Source organism: Buteo buteo, chromosome 13 (assembly GCF_964188355.1).
Source record: "Buteo buteo chromosome 13, bButBut1.hap1.1, whole genome shotgun sequence".
NCBI lineage: Eukaryota > Metazoa > Chordata > Aves > Accipitriformes > Accipitridae > Buteo > Buteo buteo.
In genome coordinates this window covers 2786565-2799675 of record NC_134183.1, presented here as the reverse complement: position 1 = coordinate 2799675, position 13111 = coordinate 2786565, and the positions used below count along the sequence as shown (strand labels likewise).

The 13111-nt window shown below is 40.5% G+C and overlaps 1 long non-coding RNA gene across 1 annotated transcript in view; it reads right to left on the bottom strand.

Annotated features, from left to right (window-relative positions):
- Positions 1 to 2704, bottom strand: part of LOC142038650 (uncharacterized) — a 145050-nt gene extending 142346 nt beyond the window's left edge. The window contains exon 1 of the long non-coding RNA XR_012652619.1: positions 2631 to 2704. This is a non-coding gene — a long non-coding RNA (uncharacterized LOC142038650). The remainder of the gene's footprint in view (positions 1 to 2630) is intronic.
- Between the last annotated feature and the right edge of the window lie 10407 nt (positions 2705 to 13111).

Here is a 13111-nt window from a genome sequence, read left to right as displayed (position 1 = left end):
CCATATGTTTTGCATTCAGTGAAAACATCTTTGGCTCATGATATTCCAGTGACTCCATCCTCACTGTGTCCATGCATTTCAGTGATTTTTATGGCAGGAGAAAAGCAGGCTAAATTGAAAAAGGAAGATAGTGCATACAAAATGTCAGTCCTTCTGCAGTACTTTTCCATGTAGTTTTAGCACACAAAGAGGTTACCCAATGGCATTTCTGGTTGGAAAGGCAGCCTGATGGAAACCAAGGCACTTTTGGCTAAGTGGAATGGCAAGCAGAAAATTGATGGTTTAAAAGTGAATTGTAAACCAGATATCCCATTCATCACACTGGCTATTAACAAAAGCATTGTGAAGATCATAAGGAGATAAACACTCAGGGTTTGAGTCTCCAAAACGTATTTATATAATATTTCATAAATACTAATGTGATAACCAGTTTCTAAAGCTAACCTTTCCTGCCTTCAAGGTAAGTACTGGAAGGTGGGAGATAATTTCACTTTCTAGACATAGCCATGTCCCAGCTATACAGCCTGACAACTTACCCAAGGCTAACTCTGCAAGCTCCCTTAGTCCCAGGCTGACCTCTTCTGACCTACTGAAGAAAATTAAATAGTACCCTATTTGCATTTGTCTATTTACCAGGCAGAGAAATTTGATGTTACTAACATTATTTAATTTGAAATTGAAGCTGGCATTTTCAATGCAACTTTGCAGATATTAGATAGCAGTGTTAAGCTAAAACCTCTGCTTTAGTTTTGCCAGAGAACAAAATACTTTCTGAAGCTGACTGTGCTCAATACAAGAATTCTCAATCCAGTATTTTTTGGCAGAGTTTAACAGCACTGAACCGAGTAGAATTTGAGGAACAATTCAGTTGAGCTATCCCTTTTATAGATACAGAATGAAGACATCAGAAACAAATAAGAGATTTTATTATGCATTTAGATTTTCCTGACTCCCATCTTTGGAACAGTTTTCCCAGGATAACAGCCATCCTCATCAGCCCTCGATGCTAACAGAGTGCACTGCCACAGCAAACAGCTCAGTTTTCTGTATTCCTCCATGTCATCCTTCCCATCCAAAGAGAATTCTTACTGGGCCTCCATATAACAAATTAGCACTCATATTGAGATGAAGACAAATGACCAGCTGGGTAAGCAGTGCACAGGGAAGGACAGCTTAAATTGAACAGTTTGTTTCTAAACTTCTCAAACACCTTTTCCCTTCCAGGAGAAGAAAACCTGCCTATTTCACATTCCCAGACCAGTTGTTACAAACCAAAATAGGTTAGGATAAGTTCCAATTCCAAGTTTTCAGGCACCTTTCCATACCAGACCCACACCAACACAGCAAATTGCACATCTACCATGATAGCCGTTGAACAGTTTCTGGAGGATCAACTGTCCTGAGACAAGCATGAAAGCACCAGGACAGCCCATCTCACAACTACTCCAAATAGATAATGAGGTTACAAGTTTCCAACTATTTTCTTAAAAATCTTTGCTAGTTCCATGCATCCACCTTTTACCAATTACTTTTGTGCTGCCTGTCATTATATTATTTCCACCTTTGCCTTCTTAAGCTGGTTTTCTCCCTAGCACCCAATAATTCCCACTAGTGCAAATTGATACTAGACTGACACCTAGTTCTCATCAGCCTCTGAAGAAGCCATAAGTGGACTGGGAATTGAAATAGTGGACTACAATAAAGGTCAGAAAAGGACTTGAAAAATATTCAAATAATCTTCCAACATTTTACAACCTTAATGCACTTTGAACAGAGCCATAAAGTAACTATAGGGAGTGAAATGTCATTTTAAATAGAAAAGTTCTAATGAAAGCTAGCTATGTTCCCCCCGTTAAATGAATAAAAGCTTTCCTTTATGCTGCTGTAGAATTTCCTTCAGTGAAATCCCACCTGTAACCCTATACACTGCTAATCACGGACAAGCACCATGTACTCTCCACAGAGCATCAAGTGCTCTTTAAATACACCAGCAAGCTGTACAGGGTGTTCTCTTACACCGGCCCAGAAAGCAAGTCTCACATTTAACACCTTTTCTTGAGCAGGCACAGAATGAGCCCGTAAAGGGTTAAAGAAAACCAAACTTATCTAACAGTAGCATTACATTATCTGAATACCAGCCATAGCCAGTGCTGCAAAATCAATAGTGCCATATGCAAAATATCTTCCACAGTAGCTTTGAGGGACAGCTGTAACTAAACGTGCTGTATAACTGATGTTGGCTGAAAGGGAGGAAAAGGAAAACAGGGGAAAAGAAAAATTAAGAACCTTTCACTGTTTCCAGAAAGCACAAAAATGGACAGAATTGAGCAGAACTGCAAAATGCTGGTACAAAAACTAACATGCATGTTTATTTGATTTTGAAATATTGAGGGTGCATTCTAGAAAGTGGTTTTAGACCCCAGAGCTACCAACCAATATACTTCAAAAAAGGAGGAAAACCAATCATTTTTAACAACACAGCTTCATTAATTTCTCAAAGAGCATACACAAACATTTGTCTCCAATAGCAGGTGACCAAAGTCCCCAGACCCGAGAGCCCTCGCTCCCCAACCCAACACAGACCATCCCCTGTGCGTGCAGAGCCCGGTGTGAACACGCCGCATACCGACCGGCTTCGTCCACGCACAGCCAAGGTTACACTCCAAACGAGTCCTGAACTCACATGCAGGGAAAAGAGCAGCAGACAGGGGGCCCATGCCATCTGTGCTGTTTAAAAATAGATGTCACCTCCATCGAAGTTTGACCTTGAATCTATTTCTCTACCCAGCGCAATCTACATGGATAACGATTTGAGGCAAACCAAACAAATCTGCAGGGAACACGGGTCACAAGGTCTGTTACATCCCCGTTCACGTTTCCATCTACAACTGCTCACGTCCTACTTGCCTTCCCAATTTGTTATGTGGACTACCCCTGCAAAGCAGAAGCACTTTGCTCTTGTTGCAAGAGAACCTTTCATGGCTGAGAAGATCTCTCTATGCTTCTGGAAGGAAGCAACTTTTAGAAAACTGCTGCTGAAAACTGGTTAAACTTCATTTGATCAAAAATCATATAATAGCAGAAGGCCCTATATTTTTAAAGCTAATATCTTTTTTTTAGCTTGCTGATAACTTTTGGCTATTTGCACTTTTGTTACCAATACCTCTGTTCTTCTATTGTGCAGCGAGTTACCGCAGCACACATCATCCTGTCAACATGCACATTTAGTCTCTGTCATCCAGGTATCCAAAAGTAAACTGTATATATGTATATACATGACCAATACAGATTTATAAAGGCTAGAGGGAAATGCAATTTGCCAGTCCAAGTATTAATGGGAATGCACAGGTGAAGCTTAGATCTTTTGTATCTAAGTTACATTTACCTAGACTGACTGCTCTGGTTTAGCCAGACCTGAGGTTTACCCAGATTCTCCACACAATTACATCAAGCCCTTTGTGCTCTCAAAATGGAATTGAGCTGAATCATCCATGAATCCATACACTCAAAATGAATCTGTTTTCTGTCAAATTACTAAAATAAGGCCACAGAACAGCTGGAATCAAAACAAACCCTTCATTCTGTAAATGCTTTATTCTATTACTTTTTTGAAGAGAATACTTGTTTTTAATTTAATGAAAAGATGTTCTTGTTTTCCAAAGCATCCTCTAGCCTTCACCCATGCTTGCAAAGGCTTTAATTCTACTATTCATTAGATGCTGTTATGAATCAGGATGGAATATCATGGCCAAAGGACATTGCAATAATTATCAATAGTTTCATTATTATAGACAAGCTAACAGGATCCTTCAAAGAGTTTTGTGCATCACTGGTCATTCTCCACATTATCAAGGCAGTGATTTGTCAGACTCCATCCCTGAAGAGACAATATGTCCATCAGCAAAACCTGACCATTCCAAATCCAGTGAAAACAGCCTTTAACACAATCCCTTCACCATCTATCATGCCAGCTGCACAATTTGCATAAAATTTACAAAGACTGCCAATTTCTGATGAAGTTCCACAGAGTACCTCTCTATACATCAATATTTTACTTTCCTGTGCATCAGTGAAAGCCCAGGAGTTTGGCATATTGATGAGCTGAGAATAGAGTCTACTCACCAACACAAGTACTGTACGAATACCTGGGTTTCCACTACAAAGTAGAACTCCAAAATCAGGTTTCTAATAAGCAGGTAAACCAGAAAAAGATTACCAGCCTGTGTTATCCACAGCAGAGCACTGCTCTGTTCTAAATTGTTAGCTTATATTCACTTATTTCCCTACCTCAAATGTGCCAGTGGTGCCAGAAACATTACTGCACAATTATTTCAAAATGTATTTTCCCTTCACATAGCCATCCATTTGTCATAGTTGTCATCTAGATTATAAACATTTTAAGACTACTCTGCAGGTCTCAGATTTCTTTTGGAGAAAATGTATTTGCTTATTACACTGATCTGTAATACATTCATACAGCAATGCATTACATTTTCTGTACTTAAAGATGCTGAGGTTTAAAGATAGGTGTGTAAACTTGATGCGATGACTTTCCCACTACTGTGAAAGTAACTGAAGAATATATTAGCAGCTGGTACAGGCTCAGATTTTTAATTCTTAAAGGGTCCTACATACCCAAACCACTCTGAAAACAACATTTACATTTATTAATTTGCTCTGAAATAGAAACCAGCCACGCTTACACCAGAGTTAAACTAGAGGACCAGATATAGCTGTTGGAGGGTCATGTGCATATGCTAATTCTTTAGATGTCATAACAGAGGAAAGAGGCAAACCTCTGAGCTGGAGAAGCAGCTCTTGAATCTTTTTCCATGCCGAGTTGAAGTCTCCACATGGTAGAGAATGAAAATCACTGCAGTAATTTTTAAGCAATTGGGAGAAAGCCAAATTGATGGTCAGTCACATTAATTCAGCCTTTCTGCAAATTATAAGAGGTGTTACTCATTCCTCAGCATTTTTATTTTATACCATTTTTCAAAAGGTATCCAGTTCTTATACAACTGGCCAAGACAGAAAATCACAGTGAAAACCAGTAGTGTTCCAGGAACATTAGGTTCTTATTGTCCTGGCATGGTCTATATAAATTCATAAAATGCCAAAACTTTCTAAAGCAGGTGGTTAAAAATGGGGTGAATGTGAGGTTATTTGGATAGATTCATTGTTTTTGGAAATAACAGCAGAGAGCACCTCTAATAAGAGAGGACCCTCTCAGCTCTAGATAGGGAAATACAAAAGAGTGCTCCAGGTTCCTTTGCAGCAGATGCCATAGAAAAAAGGATATAAAGCTAGTGTGCCCCTTGGTATACAAAGATTTTGTTTTCTAAAGACCTCCAACTTACTTTAAAACTTGATAGCTGCATATACCTGCAGAGAGAGGCCATATTAGAAAGCCTAATAACAGTACCAAAAAGGTTTTGTGATTTGATATTTTTGACAGGGACTAAATTAGTGTAGCAATTAGAAGCCTCATGCATAAAGGAGATGAGTTTCCTATGCTATTTTTATCTGAGAGAGGCCTCTTGATCCAGTCTCACTACTGATTTCCTTCCAAGAACATGCCATCTATATTAACATCTCTGCATCTCTATCCTGCACTAAAACCACACTCTCCTATAGCAAACTATGCATAGCATAAACCTGACAGCTATAAAACACACTTACAGGTAAAGTCCAATGCCCTGGCCCTTGAGTCTCTTCTTGCAAAACCTCCACCCTGCACCCAGCTCTTGCTGGCCACAAAGCAGTTTAAAATCTGAAATAAACAAGTGCTTTGTTAAAACCAGGCTAAACTAGAGCCCCTGCAAACAGACTGTTTGTCCCACTCATCCTAAATTATATCACAGGACATCATGCAACTGTCTTCAGCTGCTTCTTTTTCTTTTAAGTGCAGCTTTCTGCTTTTGGAGCTGGGGACAGCAGTGAGCCTCCAGAAAGCCTTAAGGACACAGCCAAGGAGGTCATCAAGGGGCAAAAGGGAGGTCAGCTCACTTCAGGTTGTCCTGCACATCTCACAGGCATCTGTTCACATCTGCAGGTATGTCCTGTTCGGGTCACTGCTCGTTGCTGGAGTGGGAAAAGCTTGGTGTGTGCTCAACCTCGTACCTCTAATTCACCTGGCATGCCTGACCCTGGGAAATCACCCACACTGTGATGTACGTTAACAGCAGGAGGAGGAATGGATAGGAAAAAAGTTTTGGAAGTGCCTTGTCTTATCTCTTGCTATTCTGCAATGATAACAAGAAACCTCAGAGAGGCCCCAGACACTGTAAAGAATTACATGATGTGAGCAACTCTCAGCCTCGTCAGAGGGGAATGCTGGCTAACACATTAGCATAGCTAATTGGATCCTGACCTTTAAATGAAATGTGAGCAGCTGGCTACCTTCAAATTCCTCAGCTGCTGTCTGTCATTTGTTTTGCTGCATACAGTTCTGTTTAGAAGTGAGAAAGCAAACAACTCACTGACTTCCTACCTTGCAAGTAACAGGCCAAGAGACCTTGAGTGCCTGGCAAGGAAAGGTATTTTTTGTGATGGCACATACACACATATATATAAAACCATATACATATTTTCATAAAAGTATGGGTCTTCTTACTGGAAAAAATTGAGACACCTGGGGATCTGCATCAAGACTGCTGAAATTATGTTCACATGAATCAAAATGATAATCAAAGGTTGTTTACAGAAGTGCTGATCTTAAACACTGTAATTCAAAATCTGTTAAAGATATCAATGAAATCTCTGAAATTTGAGCCATTTCAATTGTAACTAGAAGTATTTTGAACATGCAGATTGGCAACTACATGCTTAGTTTTCTAACAGATGAAACTCCTTGCCAGCAAAGCTGTTAGAAAATTTCACAGATCTGCATATTCTGACAAATGTATATCAGGACATTTGCAAATATGGAGTAACTGGATGAAGAAGAGGGTAAGTCTTCAGAAATTGCAGTCAGACAGATTTAATCAGACAGGAACATCTGATCATATTTCTGTGTCTTTTTAGTCCCCCCCAGGTTAGCAGGAAACAGACATTTTCAGGCAACATCTGTAATCCTCCAGCATGAAATAAAAGGAAGAGCTGTTCTAATACCAGTGTGATCACAGGACACAGAGCAAAGCAGTTTCTGAATAAACTTCTGTCAGTATTTACTTTTAACAAGCCATACCTATGAAGGATTTATTATGGTGGTTAACAGAACCCTGACCAAACATTCAATCTGGATATTGAAAGCATCCTGATTGTCAGGATCATTTCCAAATTGAACCATGCAGCACTGGAGATAGATTCCCTATGCTGTCAATGCACAATTTCAATTAAGTCAACTTGATCAAATTGCTCTGTCATTCAGTTTTTTGGCTTCACTACAGTAAGCCATGTACCCTCTTGACAGCGCAGTTTCTCTCTCAAACCAAAGAGAATAATTCCTCTTTAAAGAGAGCTTAACCAAGAAGCTAGCTGAGCCCTGCAAAAACCCTATGCAATTCACTCATTTGCAGTGATTTTTTTCCCTTATTTGAACACTATGAAAAAAGTCTAGAATTTAACATTTCTTCCAATCATTGCACAAAGTTTTTGCACCTCGGTAGCACTATCCACATGCCTAGAAGTAGGATACCCAGAGCTATATCCAGAACTGAGCTCTAGCAAAAAAGATAGTTAAAATAGTTAGAAATAGAACAGTCCTGGGGCAGGGAGAACACTGCATGGCCCAAGCAACCCACAGGGATCCTGTGTCCAAAAAGGATGTCAGAGCCAGGCTACCCCAAGGAAGAAAAGCTGAGTTTTCAGCTAGGACACCAGCATGGGGGGGGGAATGTTTGTTTCTCAGGGCTTCGTTCTGCCTCCAAGGTCCACCTGGAGAGCTGCTGCCATGCGAACACATCAACTGCTTTGCCCATCTGCAGTTTCATACATGGCTTGCGTGCCTCTGGCTTCTGGCTTGACAATAGCTATTGAATTGCAGGAGTGAAAGAGCAAAAGCAAACAGGTGAGGAGGTTGTGCTTTGTTGAGCACTAGGAAAGAAAGGAAGTCACTCACACCCTACCCACTGGGGACCTATTCTATTCTGCTCACCCTCCCCTTGGGTCCGATCCAGACCCCACTGCAGGCAGTAGAAATAACCCCATTGAGATCTACACTCTCCAAGCCAAGTTTTATATGGCAAAGGGGGAAAGAGGAGAAAGACAAAGAGGTCAGGTTAAAAAATACATTTGTATGATAGTTGGAAGTGAGCCCTAAGCGGATACAAGACCACATGTTCTACTATCATTACAGTCACTGTATTGAAAATAGTGTGTGTATATATATACATCCCTAAATTTATCTCTAGCTGCTTGGTTATACATGGTACCTCTCAACTTATATACCCTCAAGCAAGGAAAATAAAATACTTCATGTTCAAGACTATCAGGTTACTAAAAACCTTCTCATCCAAACCCCATTGCACAGCTGGTAACTAGCTTCAAATCTAAAATACTACTGTCAATGTCAAGAGCACAGATATACATATGGAAACTTGTCATTTTTCTCATTTATAAAGGTTGCTAGCCCAGTTTGGATACACTGCAACTCTTCAGAGCACTACCACACTCACAACAGTACCGACAGTTAAGGCAGTTAACTCTCAGGAATTTACAGCCTCTAGAATATTTTATCAACATTAATTCTCATAGGAACAACTGCATTTATATATGCTATTCCTCCCTTTTTACAGGAAAGTGAAGTAACAAGACCCACTACAGTGCTGCAGGAGCAGGACTTTCCCATGCTGCTGCTCAGGCACTCCCTTCCTCACATGCTCTGCAGTTAGGGAGGCTTTCCCTAGAACTTTCTCAAGTACAAGCCATAAACACAGCCAGTAAATCAAAAGGCTTAGTAAATGCTCCATTTCATTTTTAACAAAAAAAAAAAAAGTTGCAAAGCTGGGCGTTTTTTTTACTAAATGCACTCCAATCCACAATAAACATTAGTAGCTGAAGCAATTACAGTATGTGACTGACTTCAACCCTACAACAGCACAAAATACACAGCAAATATTAACACCACAAACAAAACAAGAATATTGCTTACTATATAGTTAAGACATGATCTCTATCATACACAGCATAATGAAAAAAAGAAAAAAGACTACTTTTTTTCTATTCACATACTACAATAAACACCAGGCACACGAGTTGACCCACAAGAACAAGAGAACTGAGCTGAACTTTCAAAAACTAGACTTAAAAAACTTAATGAAAATATAAAAATTATAAAGACTTACTCTGTGCAGGTACCTCATCTAACAGGAGAAGAAAAAAAAAAAAAAAACCAAACAAAAACAAAACTCTCCAGGCCTCTTCTTCCTCAAAACAGCCTCTCTGGGAAACAAAGAAAAATGTTGTCTGGCCCACCTGCTTTAATACTGGTGCAGGAGAGCCGTGCCAGCTGGGTGCCATCTGCATCCTCAGTGCAGGCACCTGTGAATGTCCCATCAGGTGTGGGGGGTGTGGGTGGGGAAGTGGTATTTAAGGTTTTCTGTCTCCTAGCATGCCTAAAATGGACTAGGTTGGGGGATTGGTGGTAGATTCTTGGCTATTAAGGGTAATAGACAGTGTAAGGAGGCATAATCAGAAAGCTTTGGGGGGGGGGTCCTGTTTGTTTCTTCTAATGGTACTAGTCAGCTCATAAAACCTTTAAGGCGTAATGTTGTAGTGATTAAGCTTCTGATTGTTCTTTCCATTGTATTCTTCAGATTGTGGACTTTTAAGAGATAGGGCTTATCTCCTTGGGATCTAAATGGTGACTGGGTTGAGCTATGCTGTCTGTGTGTAATTGCTCTGGGGGTTGCAGTGCTGGGGACCCTGAGGGGCAGGTGGAGGTACTGTGCTGTCTGCCTGCATTACTAGGCCTTGTACCCTGATTTACTATTTATTTTTGTTTTCCTCATTCTTTAAGGTGTGGCAAATTGTGTAGCTTGCTCTGCTCTGTAGTACTAGGTGCTATGAAAAAGAAGACAAAGACAGCTCTTGCTTCAAAAAAACCTCTATCCTACTTTTACTGAAGGTTTCTCTCTAGTCTACAGAGAAAAATTAAATGAGAACTAGGTACTCCATAATAGTAATTGCTACTAAAATTGAAGCTAGGCAATTGCAAGACCTTCACACTATGCTGCATTTTCCTTGCAAGAGCTCTTTGCGTTGCTACTCCCACCTCAGTCTGCCTGTCCTTTGCTCCCTGGGATCCAGCCCTGGCTCTGAAGCTGCTTTTCCCACCTTTTGTTAGAGTCAGCTCTTAGTGAGGTGATACAACTTAGTGTGCAAAAATCGTGTTGTTTTTTTTTTCTATTGATATGTGGGAAAATGAGCAGACTAGAGTTTCTGTGGAATGGGCTTTTCTAGTAGCGGAAGAGGTGAATTTGGTTGTCCCAGGACTTTGCTTCAGACAGCAGAAAATGGAGTATGTACAGAGAAAAATCTTGAGTACAACATGCGTTGAGAGAAACAGAAGGAAGATTATAATACTGTCAGCCTCTGATCCTTGGAAATACTCTGTCAGAGCCAAGAAAAATCATGAGACTGACTCAGAAAAAACATAAGGCTTTTCAAAAGTGATACATTTGGGTTCTTTTTGTTTAACTTCTGGTTTCTGAGCCTCTTGGTTCATATTTTAGATTATTTTCATTCAAAAACCACAATGGCCAGAAATGTATGTGTCTTGTTGATGGTTGTGTTTCCTTTTCATTTTGACTTTCCTATAAATCAGTACATACAGGGAGCTGGTCTCAAAAACAAAACACAGAGCGGGAGGCTGCTGATAAAATCATGAGAGCTGGTGAAAGTATTTATTTCAAGCAGGGAAAATAACTTCAGGAAAGTTTTGTCTCATGGAGTGGGTTGTTCCCCTCTGTCTTGTGTGCTCTAACAGGTAGATGTGCAACAGTGACAGCCTGGACTGCGATTGCTCTCTGCAGGAGAAGGCAGACTAATTTTTGGAAATAGTTCCAATTCTGAAAAAAAAGTAAAAAAAAAAAAAAAAAAAACCAAAAAACCTCTGGAAGACTCCCCCAAATATTTAATCAGAAACACAGGAATGTTTTGCTTCAATAATAAGGAAGCATTATACTAAATATTAATATTCTACTGTGATAGGAAAATTAAAGCAAAATGTTTACTCTCTTGAAGTTAAATATTTTACTATTACTGAGAAGAAGAAATTGAAACAATCCAGTAGAACATCTCAGTTTTGACAAAAACTGCATTTCTTCATTGGACTTTTCTGTCAAAACATTATGACCTGCTCTAATAAACATATGCATAATGAGTATAAACATATGTTCACTCTAAAGATGCTGGTTTAAACATTACTGCAAAATTAAATCTTTGTTTATCCACAGAATAGACTGAATGTGGGCAACAGCTGTTCAGCTTTTTTTGCCACCGTGTGCCTCGGTGCTCTGCTGCAACACTTGCTAACGAAGTGCATTTGGGGGGCTTGTCCGTGAACTGTGGGGGTTCACGCCTCTCGACTGGTGTCACCTACATCCTGAGACTTAATTTATAGCCATGTATAAAGTTTCTGATTCGCAAAAACATACGGTGACTATCCATCTATTGCTATATCCTCTCTACTCTCTTTCAAACCAGAGGATCGCCCTTATTGCAAGTCAAATTAATTATTTTGGCTGCAGCTCTTAAACACCCAGAAAATGGAAACCTTCAGAAAAACAATACCTCAGCAGTGCTCCCCAGACAAGCCCTTTTTGTCAAGAACCTTCCATCCCTAGCGATGCAATCAGTAGCTCTAAAACAAATGTTTGCCAATATATACGCTGCATTTATTCAGGACAAATAGAGGATAAATCAGTCGGTTTGTTGTGAATAACTTACATGGCTAATGGTTGCATACTGTTTTACTACAGCTATGGAAACATTTGTCAGGATCCTTCTCCCCTCTTAGGGGACACTAGCTCGTTTTCTATTTTTAGATTAGGTCCTGAGTTAGGGGCAGACGGAAAGAAAACAAACGGAGCAAAATTAGGAAACAAAGTAAATTGTCCACAATTTGTATAAAAGGCAAGTGAAGAGATTATTCCTTAGAAATCTCAATCTTCATGGAAAAGACAAGAGGACATCTTCCCAGCGATGCCAGCCTCAGCTGGCTCCTGCAGCCCATGGCAGCTGGTACCAGCTCACCGGCCTCGCAATAACATCAGCCGCTGTAAAACTCCCAATTTTCGTTATCTTTTCACCAAAAGCTATATATCGATTTAGAAACAGCAAGGTCACCGAGACACATCTCACACGGGCAAGGACAACACGTAAGGAGGTGTTTGAACGCAGCCGCGCCGGTTATCCCTATGGAGTTTTTGGCAGGCAGCTCCTGCAAACCTCCCACCTTCTGCTCACATCGTGGCTTCCAGAGCAGATGACAGAAGCCACTGTGACATGCCCCACTGTGACATGCCCCGCTGTGACATGCCCCGTGCTCATCTGCTTTGGGTACGTGGGACCCCCACGCTCCGGGGTAATACTCACCCCTCCCAAAGCCAGGCTTGCTGGTTCAGTGCCCGTATATGTAACCTGATCTTAAAAAAAAGAGTTTGGGACAAGCCTCAGAAAGCACCGAGATATCCCCGAGTGACCCGCGATTGTAAAAATGGCTCTTGTGTTCTTAGAAATAATTTTTAAACCGAGCTCTGCGAGCGCAGGAGGGAAGGAAGGGACTTCAGCAGTGGTGCTGTGCTTCGGCTGCGGAGCAGAGACCCAGCGCAGGGATAAGTGGGAAATGCAATATTCAGGTTAAGCATCCTTCGCCCAATTTCTTTTTGCATAAAGAATTCCGCAAACAGCCAACTATCTCAATAAAACTAAGCAACTTGTTGTAGTGAAAGCCGTGGACATGCATCTCGGCTAGCAACTCACCTAACAGAGCTGGAGTACCCTGGCAAAAAGAAATGCACGGAACTGTGTGAATGGCACAAAATAGTCTTGCCTTGTTGACAAACTCCTTGTCTGATGTGTCTGATTTTATTACTGACCCCCCCTCATTACTCCCCTCTTTGCTTCTCCTCAGTCCATTTATTAGATTTATTAACTTAATAGAATT